The 12,500-nt window shown below is 38.1% G+C and overlaps 1 long non-coding RNA gene across 2 annotated transcripts in view; it reads left to right on the top strand.

Annotated features, from left to right (window-relative positions):
• Window positions 1-12,500, top strand: part of LOC122222420 — a 63,060-nt gene that overhangs the window by 23,445 nt on the left and 27,115 nt on the right. The window contains exon 4 of one of the 2 annotated variants that reach the window (XR_006203747.1): window positions 11,400-11,485. This is a non-coding gene — a long non-coding RNA (uncharacterized LOC122222420). Of the gene's footprint in view, window positions 1-11,334; window positions 11,486-12,500 lie in introns of those variants that run through there. The other variant, XR_006203746.1, reaches the window with a different exon arrangement.

The raw sequence follows: 12,500 nt of genomic DNA, 5'->3' as shown, positions 1-12,500 counted from the left end.
CAAGATAGGCACAGCCTCTGCTCTCCTGGAGCTTTCATTCTGAAAGAATCTTAAGGAAGGATTTAGTAAATACATGAATACATAGATAACATACTTAATCTTTGAGGCTTTATCATTGGGATCATCCAGGGCAGCTCCAGCTATCTATATTATAGGCAATCAACATGACATAAATAAGTTCCATGGAACAATTCTTTGTGGCTGACCATGTATCTAAAATATGGTGTCCAATTTTCTGTTCATTTCTTCTCATTATACTTATTTTTCGGATTTCTAATTCCTCTACTCTATAGAAAATGAAAACCCTATCCTTTATGAATGGTTTCTATTTTCCCACTGCCAAATAACAATGGTCTTCTTCCATAAATCTCTATAAATGAAGCTTACCAAAGATTTAATAATACATAATGCATGAAATACATATTGATATATGTATACAGACAGTCCCTGACTTAAAACGGTTTGACTTAATGATTTTTTGACTTTATGATGAGGTGAAAGTGATAGGAATTTAGTAGAAACTGGAGTCTGGATTTTGCTCTTTTCCTGGGCTAGTGAGATGTAGTGAGATCCTCTCTCATGGTGCTGGACAGCGGCAGGAGCTGTAGCTCCAGGTCAGCCTCATAATCATGAGCATAAGCAACTGATACACTTATAAGCATTCTATACCCATAAAATCATTCTGTTTTTCACTTGCAGTAAAGTATTTGATGAGTCACATGAGATATTCAACACTTTATTATTAGATGATTTTGCTCAACTGTTGAGTAATGTAAGTGTTCTGAACATGTTTAAGGTAGGCTAGGGTAAGCTATGGTGTTCAGTAGGTTAAGTATATTAAATGCATTTTTGACTTAGTATTTTCAACTTATGATGGGGTTATCAAGACCTAACTCCATTGTAAGATATGTAAATGTGAAATACATGCATATACACACAGTTTTTTGAATACTTATTATGTGCTGGGCATCATGTTAAAAATATCATTCTCAGGGGCACCTGGGTAGCTCAGTTGGTTGAGTGTCTGACTTCAGCTCAGGTCATGATCTCACGGCTCGTGAGTTCGAGCCCCATGTCAGGCTCTGTGCTGACAGCTCGGAGCCTGGAGCCTGCTTCGGATTCTGTGTCTCCCTCTCTCTCTCTCTCTCTGCCCCTAACCCACTCACATTCTGTCTCTGTCTCTCTCAAAAATAAATAGACATTAAAAAAAATTTAAAAAAATATCCATATTCTCATTTAAATATTAAAAGAGCTTGTGGAGGTGGGCATTATGATCATCATTTTCTGTGGGAGGGAAACCAAGGACTAGAACAGTATAGTAACTGGACAAAGGATACATAGCTAGTGACTAGTATTGCTAAGACTTCAACATGAACGCATCAGACTTTGGTCTATGATTTCAACCACGATTATTGAGTCAGGGAGAAAGACAGACTGTGCTTCCCCCCACCCACCCACCATGTGCCCCAAAGGGACTCTCCAGAAGGACATAGCCTGCACTTTATCATAGTGGTCCTGGAGCTTCTTCAACTCTCCTGTGGGTGGCTCCTGTCTACTCACTGCATTCCTGCATCTTCTCTACACAGCCGCATGGTCTCCACTAACCACAGTGTCCAGGATGTTCCTTCACAGCTGTGTATGCAGGGGTGGCATTAGGAATCAGACCAAAGGAGAAGGGTTTCTTATGATTGCTTAATAATGACCTTCTGTACACAAATGTTTAGAAATCTTAAAGTTGTAAAGGACCATGAAGGTATCTAACTCCCTCATTTTACTGATGACTAAATGGAGATTTAGAGTTGACATGAATTGCCCAATTACTTCATTAGCTAATTAGCATCAAAGCCAGGTCTGAACCCAGGAATTCTATCTCTTTTAATAGTAGACTGGCTCCTACACATATCTGTTGTGTGTATGTGTGCCCATAAATGTGCAGATAACCAGTACAGACATACACACACATGTGCATTCTGTATATATTGAGAGTTACCCATATGTTTAAATTTTATTTCCAGTTTAAATTTTACTCTGGAATATCAATTTTGTTTCTTGCCTAATTTTTGTTATGATTCTTTAAACTGCATCTGTAATGTCACAAGCAACCTTGATTCATGGGAGGGCACTGAAGGAGGAACTAGAGAAATGATGTGAGTCTCACTCATCAAGCCTCCATCTCTCCCCACCTCCGCAGTACCTCCCACAGAGCCCACAGTGTAGTTACACTTTGCACCATTCCAAACCCCTATGCCAAGTATGAATTTCATTAGTATTTTACAAACAATATATTTTATATATGCATACATGTGTATGTATACATAGAATATTTACATCCAATAAGAAGGCCCACACATGAAATTTTCTTTTTCTTTAAAAGTGTAAATGTGTTACAAAATAGTTACTCTACCTTTTTAGATAATAGAGAAGATGATGCCTCTGAATTTTAAAAGGTCTTTAATGATAAATGAACAAATGAATAAAAATTTAATAAAAATGGCACAGCACCTTGATCTTTGCCATGGTAAGTCAAGCGTGAGAGCTTTGATTCCAATCCTCAATCACTCAAATGATATCGAATCTAACACATAAGTGATTTCTGTCCACACTGCAATGTAATATCCAGCTGTTTGCTTTTCTTCCGGGACCCTGCTGCCCACCCCATCTGAAACTGAGGGGAGGAAGCACTATTAATCATTCTTTTGCTCATTATTGAACTGGATTCTTCTCAGAGCCACTGGCCCCCCAGGGCATGGGGGAACCTGCTTAGGCGGACCACCCAGGATTCCTTAGAAAAGTGGTCATTCTGAATGCAGGTGGTTGGTCTCCTGCTCAGGTTTCTGTTAAGACCCATTAACTTTGTCTTGATGGGCACTTAAGAGTATTAACTCCTTCATTCCCAAGGCATCTAGGCACTAAAGTTTTTGAATGTTCCAGGAGAATTATTGCTCCTCAGACTCAGGGCACCAGCAGCTCTAGTTCTGATGAGAGAACACCACCCCAGGAAAATTACAGACTAAGGATCCAAATCCGAGCCAAGAAATCCCAGCAGGTACCTCTTAGAAAACTGGGAAGTGTTCTGTATTATGGAATTGAAGATAGAAGTGTTTTTCAGGGTGCTTGGGAAGATTCCTTTGGTATCTCAATGGCCCCCTCCATTAGTTTTCCAGTGGTTGAAAATTTACCATGACAGCTTTATTCCTTTCTATTTAAGATTTTGCCACCTGTAAAAATGCAAATACCCTTGGAAGAATCAGCATATTAAGCTTTATGAATGAAAAGAACATTTAAATGAGAGAGCTGACCAGATTCGTCCTAAGTACAAGCTTTGATAGAAGCTGGTGACAATACTAAGAGAGGGGGATGGAGTAAAGACAGGTGGAGGTGCCAACAACAGGAGGAAAGGAAGAAGGAAGGGAGATGGGATTTGCTGAAAACACTTGTCATTGTTAATAAAGGCTATCAATTCAAGGATTGTAGGAGAAAAAGAAAGGCAGAGGGATGAATGGGGGGTGGTGAATGGGAGAGGAGTGAGTGTGTGTAGGAGTCAGAAACTAGTGAGAGACTGGTAAGACAAAAGGTTGATTTACTTTAAATGCAAACATTGGGCAAAAAGAGATGATCATCTTTGTAGATCAGATACTATGAGAGAGCAAAGAAGTTGATGTCATCATAGTAAATTGGTTTGCAGTACAGATAGAAATCAGTACTTCTGTTTTAAAGTCATCCAATTCCTGGGGTGCCTGAGGGGCTCAGTTGGTTGAACATCCAATTCTTGATTTCGGCACAGGTCTTGATCCTAGGGTTGTGGGATTGAGCCCCACATCAGGTTCTGCACTGAGTATAGAACCTGCTTAAAATTCCCCCTCTCTCTCCCTCTGCCCCTCTGCTTCTCTCCCCCACTCATGCTCTCTCTCTCTAAAATAAAAAAAAATTAAAATCATCCAATTTCTTTGTTGGTATCTTTTACTTTTCTCCATTAAAGTCTTTAAGGATGCACATAAAGCATGGAGACTTAGTAAATATTTGTTGAATTGAATTGAAACCGAAATGCTTTTTAACAACTTTTTCTTAAATCTACTCAGACAATATCACTACCCTGACAAATAGGCCCTGGGAACTCTGAATCCAGAATTGAATAAAAGAGAAGCTCTTTACACTGGGTTAAACCGCCTCTCAGATGTCAGTGCTCTCTCCCTTACACCGAGCATGGTTGCCATTGCAGGAGAGGAAAAATACCTTTTATTCTACCTTTTTAAGTTCTCGCTGGGGCCCTGTTAACAAAGAACATATTAAGAGAAAAACATACAAATTTATTTAATGTAACTTTTATGTGACATGTGAGTCTCCCTCCATAAGGAAATGATACGCCAAAGAAGCAGTGAAGCCTGATTGTGTTTTGTTTTGTTTTGTTTTGTTTTTTTGCTGGGCATCGTGAACCTTGGAGAGTTATAGAAAATGTGATAGGACCAAAAAGGCTATGAGCTAAGAGTAGTAAACTGGAGAAAACTTTTGAGGCCCGTGCATCTAAATTCCTTTTGACATCCCTCTGTCTTCAGAGATAAGGTTGCTCTTTTCCTCTGAATATAGGAAAGGCACCTCTCACATGAGGATCTTATAACCTGCTTCATAGGAAGGTCAGAAAATCTTTCAGGTGCTTGCTGTTTCTCAAATTCCTTCACCTTGAAATATTCAATATGCCAAGGTGTCATATTTGGGGGTGGCCTGTACTGAATCCCGTTACCATTTTCTGTACAGTTTTTCTACTTCTCACTTATGAATATCTACATATCTGCTGTGTCACATGAAGCCCTGTCTCTTCTGGTTTTCACATTTGCTTTTCAGATTTAATGTCTTCTGTTAGACTTTTTTCAACTGATAAAAACTAATTTTTCAGCACTGAGCTCTGTACTTTCCTTTGAACTTCCATACAACAGTCCTGAATGCAATACCTTAACATATGCTGAATAGGACTTAGACTGATACAGAAAGATCTGACAGATAGTGTCTAGATGGTGGGGAGAAGACGTGGATGCTAATTCCATAGTAACTGTTGAAATGGTAATGTAAAATGTGCCAGGATCTATCTCTAAATTATGATTCTAAGCTCTAAATTATGGTTCTAGTGTAACCCTTAGGAATGATTCCAAAAACTCTAGGGACAAATGGCCATAGCTCTTATTTATTTATTTTTTTTCCAGTAAGATGTGTATTTCTCTTTTGTGTCCACTCTTGGAAGTTTATACAGTTCACTTGAGGTATGAGTCTGAATTTTGTATCCAATCAGGATAAATCAGGGATTTGGTTCCTGTGATGCTACACACTATAGTTATTAATGAGCCCTACAGAGTGCTGATTTCTACCAGCCAAATCCTATCACCAGATCCTTGGAGAGAAGATGGTCATCCTGGTGAGAGGGAAGATGGAGGGAGAATGGTTAAGCTTACCTAAGAATACCCAGGTTCATCCTGGATCATCCCAGAGTTTTTGCTTTTAGAGCTTAAGCTCTTCCATTCCCATCCATATGTCCCTCCAAGTCCCTCACAACCCCAGACACACTGAATCACAGATAATCTAATTAGCCATTCCTTCAAGGGCTTGAAATACCTGTTATATGGATCTGTCCTCCAGTTGTTGGACAATTTTTCCTTCTCAACCCCTGTAAGATCTTCTTACATGCTTTTTCTTGACAATAAAGCCATCCATCCAGTTTCCAAGAGAGGTTCCAGTTCTACCCACCTTCACTATTTCTGAAGATGGGAGGGTGGAGGTAAGTTTTATGGCTCAGAGGTGAATTATCCTCTTAAGAATTTTCAAGGAGATTTTTCAGCATCTCTTCTCACTACAGCATAGAAAAAAGTCCAATTTTCAGTAAGCCATCCTTCTACTTTAGGTATCTCCAGGGGTAATTTTGTTAGTACTACCTTGAAATCTTTTTGGTGGCACTTGAGTATACATCAAATTTAAAGTGCTTCTGGAGGCATGGTGTGAGGCAGGGTTTCTCAATTTTAGAGGCTCTTAAAAGAATGGCTGATAGAGTTTTTTAGTTGGAAAATACATAGAGATTATCCAATTCAGTGCAGCAATTAGACATCAGAGTGTTTTCAGTTTCCTCTCTCATGTCATATATCACTAATAAAACTAGAGCTCTTTCTTGATGGACCTTTATTCAACCCCACAATCCTTTCCAATTTAACACTCCAAGGAGACATTCCTAATTGATCAGACTTGATAAGCAATATGAAACCTATTTCCTCTGCACATTTAGCTTGATCTTTTTTTGGCATATTATAGAGAGAGGGAGGAAAGGAGAGTGGAAAAGAGGGAGCTACAGAAGGAAGGAAGGAATGGAGGGAAGGACGGAGGGTGACTGTCTTGCTGGAGTCATATAAGTTTTTTTGGTATCATTGAGAGTATAATTTGTGCTATGCCAACCTTTAACATTTTCATTAATTAATGCTAATTAATAGTTTTTGCTTCACAAAGCTCTTATTATAGAATTAATTCTCCTTAGAAAGCATCCCTAGGAAATAAGTTATAGCATTGTATAATGTAGAGGATCTGAACCTCATTAGAATGAGGGACTTTGTAGCCTTTTAATTTCCAAGCAACTTCTGTATCACTGAGAGCAGAGCTAATAATCCCACAGACTCACAAGCTGAGAAGTGATAGTGTGATTGGGTTGCAGTTTTTAATATTTATGAGTGCCTAACTGTCAAATGGACTCAAATCTAAACTTTCTGCTGTCACTCTCAACAGGGAGGCTGAAAGCAGGTCAAGTGTGTGGGCTCATCCTTCAGTTATTTTGGAATTAATGGTCCACTTAGGTTGGATCTACATAATGCCACATCAACTCATTGAAAATGAAAAATTAGGTCAATCACCTAGCTATTTTGATACCCAGTGAAAAGTCATCAATGTGTCCATTCTGAGCTTTAGGCATAAATCATTAAAATCTTATTTGTGGTATGGATAGACAACAAATACTATTAGGTTCTATGACCCAGTAATGATACATGATATTTAATGAGTACATTTTATATGCCAGGCCCAATGCTAAGCACTAGTACTTTAAATATATTATTTTATTTAACATTCACAACAACCCTCTATACTATTTTCCTTGTTTCAGAAATGAGCAATCAAAAACATAGTTATCTTTCTTTTTTATTAAGATATGGATTATATATTGGGGACCTGGGTTGCTCAGTTGGTTAAGCGCCTGACTTCTGATCAGGTCATGATCTCATGGTTTATGGGTTCCAGCCCCGCATCGGGCTCTGTGCTGACAGCTCAGAGCCTGGAGCCTGCTTCGGATTCTGTGTCTCCCTCTCTCTCTGCCCCTCCCCCACTTGTGCTCTGCCTCTCTCTGTCTCTCAAAAATAAATAAATGTAAAAAAAATTTTAAAAAATATATGTATTATATATTTAATAAAAGCAAATATTCTTTTATTCTGTGGTCAATTATAAGTCTAAGGAGTTTCTGTTAAAGGTGGATCAAATAATAGGGTCTTAGTATAAACTGCCATTGTTTTGGTTTCTAAAATTCTTCAGAATAAAAAGTGAATTTAGAAAAACATATTGGATATCTGGAATGTTGAGGCCTTTCAGGAGAATTGAAACCTTGGTGGGATTAGGACTTTTTATCTTCAGTCTTCCATTTCCTGATACCTCATAATGGGTTGAGGTCACAGTAACAGAATTGAGACCCTGTTCCAACCTAGTTCCAACCTAGAGGAACTGTGTCATATTGGTACCAAGGAAAGATACTGAAACAATCTGGAATTCTGTTTGCCAAGATCATCCATAAAAAAGTACATGATCCAGGAAAGTTGCGCTACTTATTGCCAACCATTCAACATTAAAAAAAATGTTTACTTATTTTTGAGAGAGAGAGAGAGAGAGAGAGCACAAGCAGCGGAGGGACAGAGAGAGAGGGAGACACAGAATCTGAAGCAGGCTCCAGCCTCTGACCTGTCAGCACAGAGCCCCACGCAAGGCTCAGACTCAGGAGCCGCGAGATCATGACCTGAGCCAAAGTTGGATGCTTAACCGACTGAGCCACCCAGGTGCCCCATCAACATTTTTTATACACATGAAATGGCTCATGTATACAGGGAGAGAAGACTTGAAAGGAAAAAGTAGTCAAAATAGTCAATCAACAAATAATTTAAAAGGAGGGACATGGAAGGCAGATATGAAAGTACTATAATTTTGCCTTGGTGATGATAGAGGAGGTGATAGGGCAATTGTGGGTATGCATGTGAGTTTCAAATCATGTAGCTAAATTCCCTCTTTTACCTCATCCAGTTGCTTCCTTGAGTTAGTAATAAAGTTCTCACAGATGAGGCTCCCTCCAAAGTTTGGAGCTCAGATAATAGCTAAGTACACGTCTCCCCTTTCCCACCTGTATACTTTGGACATAGATCTACATGCCAAGTTTCTTCCTGGTCAGGACATGGGGACAGTGCTCTGAGTAGAGACTTGTAGCAGATAAGGCATATATGAGATGGCATATAAAGTCATCTTTCTAGGCCTGTGCCTTGTACAGGGTGGTGAGGATAGTGGTAAGTGTATGTGCATGTGCATGTGTGGAAAAATTCTTAAGGGCAGAAGATGCAATTAAAAGAGAAGAAAGAATAGACATGCAGCATAGGGAAAGGAAAATATCATAGGAAACAGAAACTAGAAAAGACATTGAAGTTGACATTGAAGTTGATACCTAAGAAATGTTTGACTGGCAGAATTGTTTGGTCAGGGTAAATGATATTTGGCCAGGGTTAACAATGTTTGACCAGGGGAAATAAGGCAAAAGCCTTATTTTCCTTTCCAGTTCAAACCCAACATCCTAGCAGTCTGAGATGCAAAAGGTACTGCCTGTAGTATGGGCTTGTTCAGAGTTTTGGGAAATCTTATCTTCCAATTGTGTAGCATGGAAGAGTCAGGGGTCAAAATTTAACAGCATAAAAAAATGATGAATACAAACACAGATGTTTAAAACTCAGGTGCAGATTATTATATTGATGCCCCCTGATCATCCTACAAATTAGAGAGGGCTGCTGACTCTAGCCTGTTCAAAAAATTGTACCTCAGCAGTTAGTTTGTCTCAGATTTAGCCCCTGGCTAATGGAAAGGAACAGACAGGAAGTACAAGTAAGTTATCAAATAAAAATGTTTCTAGTGCTTTTTCACTTAAAAGGTAGCTCAGTGATCTATAAATTGACTGAACTTGGCTTGGTTTCACTTTGCCAGATATTGTCATCATCTTTGACTCACTGATGCTATACGAACCTGCAGGTTTTCCATCATGGGTACATGTTCTTTTGGTGGAGATAGATGTTCTTTTTTGGAACTCTTCATCAGCTGCCTTTTCTCCAGCCTTTCTTTCTGCTCACTATTTTTCTAGGCATGAAGTTCAACCACTGGAGATTTCACTGACATCTAACTGCAATCATAGTCTTTGGAGGATGGAAATAATTAAACTAGATTATATTCACATTTCATATCTTTTTATAACTTCATATACTTTAATACACCCACAGCGACAGGTAAAAGTAAGTCAAGATTTCCATAAAGAGACATTTCACCTTGTGTCTAATTGAAAATGCAAAATAAGAAGTGAATCTTAGAGATGAAACCACATTGGAACAGAGGCTTTGGCATATGAATGAGTTTGTGCCTCAGAAAAAATGCATTTTATTTTTGTTGGGAGGAAGAAAAGGAATGGATATTTACTAGTCATGTGAGCTTGGACAAATCTCTTAATATTCTGGGCTTGAGTGTTTCCATCTGTGAAGTGAGGAGATTGGATTAGATTATTTTGGTATTTCCTCTAGTTTTCAAATTTCATGATTTGGATCTGGAAATCATAAAAACATTCTACATAAGAGGTGAGTGCAATGGGAGGGAGCAAAGTTTTCAGAAGATGCCCCAACTTAATTTGTGATTTAAAATTTTCCTTGTTCTGTTACAGTTATTGGAATATCCATGTCTAAGAGGAACAGAATCACTCTCCCTTGGACAGAACTTGATAAAGTTTTTATTCTTTATATTTGTTCCCTAAGCAGCATTATATATGACATGTGAGAAAAGTTTAGCTTTCTCTGTTTCACAATCATGTTTTCCTAAGGACACCCTTGTTCCCCTTAGTGTGTGTTCTTGAGTAGATGGAATGAGTAGGAGTGAGTTTAGAGAGCTCAGCAAAAAGCGAGGCCAACTCACAAAGAGTCTTATATGCTGTAAGAGAGAGACTTAGATCTCTCAGCACCTTATTAGGAAGGTGATGAAAAGCCATCAAAAGCTTTTTAGGTTTTTAGTTGTGTTGTACATGTAGAAGGTCAGGAAAAGAGGGAAGTTGATGATGACTCTTAGGTTTCTGTCTTGGGAAACTGAGAAGATGGTGGATGTTTGGGTAAAGAAAACAGTGGGCTCAACTTTATGCATGGTAGATGAAAGTATAGCAGGAATGGTTGCAAGAGGAGTTGAAGGAGGAAGGGAAATGTTGACTTTAAAGCAGAGGGAGAAAAAGAAACAACAAGAGAAGGTGGAGGCCTTATTGGCATAGCTAAGGGCTTCACAATACTGGGGGCTTTTTGCCACCTGCTGCTCTAGACTTGCTCAGCTCATTAAACAAACACTTCATTCCTCGGGGAACCTATGGCATGGGAGAGAGAAACAGAAAAACAATTATAACACCATTGCAGGAGCTAGCATCATGCTTCTTTCTGTATTCCTGATGCCAAGAATGATGAATAGTGAGCCCCTTTATGCTTGTTGAAAAAATGGATAAATTAATTAGTGAAGTTCCTTATTAAAAGCATATAAAACATGATATAGGATTATCAAAGAAACAATGAATTATTTTTGAGTGGAGAGTAAATGTCAGATAATATTTAACAGAAAATGGCATTTACTCTGGGACTTGAAGGCAGAGAATGGCTGAGAAACAGTTGAGGTAAAAGGAATGACATTTGTAAAGTCATGTTGGTATTAAAGTGAATCTATTCTTTATATTGAGCTTTTGTCCTTTTAAGATAGTGGTGTTGAGCTCTATTTTTAGTATGGATTATCACAGGGGGATTTAAAAAATTCTTAGAAAAAGACATTCACTCTTGAAAATATGCTTTTATTTCACGGTTTTTAAGATTGCTAAACTATTATGCTTTGCGCATACAATAAACAGAAATGGTGTGTACAGCTTCCCCCACTTAAATGAAATAGGGAAAATAATTCAACTAAGCTATTTCTGCAGTCATTGAGTGAATGATGTCATAATGATTTTATGTGAAGAATAGCATCAGTGTTGATGAGTAAATTCTGATAAATTTCAAAGACCTTAGTTTTAGAATGAATAAATGTGGACTAATTTAGGTTTAAAAACTACTATTAATTCTTTTTTTCAATAGAGCTGAAGATCCATGAATATGCATGTTTCCAGTCTTCCTCCTTTGAGTCTTCAACAGACTGTTGAAGTCTAGAACCCTGTCCTAAGGTATCAACATTCTGATATTGTTGTAATTTATTCATGCAAAATAAGAGAAACAAGGTTTTCTAGACTGTCACATGTGTCTCCTTCCTTAATCAAATACTGTTTAATATATTCTACATGTCAAATATAAATATGTATCATGAGGAATATTCTGGCTCCTGAAGATATGGCAGATTAGGAAGAGAGACAAAATTTACCTAAATGGAAAATCAAAAACAGTCATAACTTGTGATTTTGATTATTAAAGTTCAGTAGAATTCCCAAAGAAATAAATTCTCTTTTTAGCTACTTGCCTTGTTGCATGTTGGTAACAAATACCTCAGTATACAAAAGACCCTACTATGTACATCTGAGAAATTTATGTTTTATTCACCTTCTGCTCCTGAATCTCTACTTATATTCTGGTGTTTTTTCCAAAAGAATTACTTTTATGAACACTTTCAATAGGCAAAAAAACAGACAGCAAATATTCTCTAAGTGCTTCCTGTGTACCTGTTACCTTGCCAGTTATGTTGGAGGCTTATGAGATGAAAAAGACATAGCCCCTGCCATCGACATGCTTTATTTGGTAATGGGAAGAGTGGGAGTAGGTTGGGAGTTAGACAAGTACTCAAATGACTTTGATCCAGTCAGAGTAAGTTAAGAATCATGGAGAAAGAACTCAAAATGCTATGGGTGAAAGCAATTGTCTCTCAAAGCATCAGCAAAAAATAATAGTGAGAATCTTCTATGTATCAAATGTATGGGAAATAAAAAGGCAAAGAACATGGGTCTTCATAGAACAGCAAAAATGAGATTCAGTAAATGTTTTTTTCTTTGAATGGATCATGTAAACCTTCAGTTTACTTGATATAAAGCATCATCATATACCTTGAAAGACTCAGTGAAGTCAGTATCATGTTTGATAAGCCTTTCCTGTCCACAGCCTGAGCTCAGGACCCAGGGCAATTTTCCCTTTTGTCTGAGACTCAAGTATTTTTTTTGGAAGCAGACAACCTGAGGGTCCTTTTCTCTTTCA

This window comes from Panthera leo, chromosome B3 (genome assembly GCF_018350215.1).
Source record: "Panthera leo isolate Ple1 chromosome B3, P.leo_Ple1_pat1.1, whole genome shotgun sequence".
In the NCBI taxonomy this organism is placed as follows: Eukaryota; Metazoa; Chordata; class Mammalia; order Carnivora; family Felidae; genus Panthera; species Panthera leo.
This window is presented reverse-complemented; position numbering and strand designations above follow the sequence as displayed.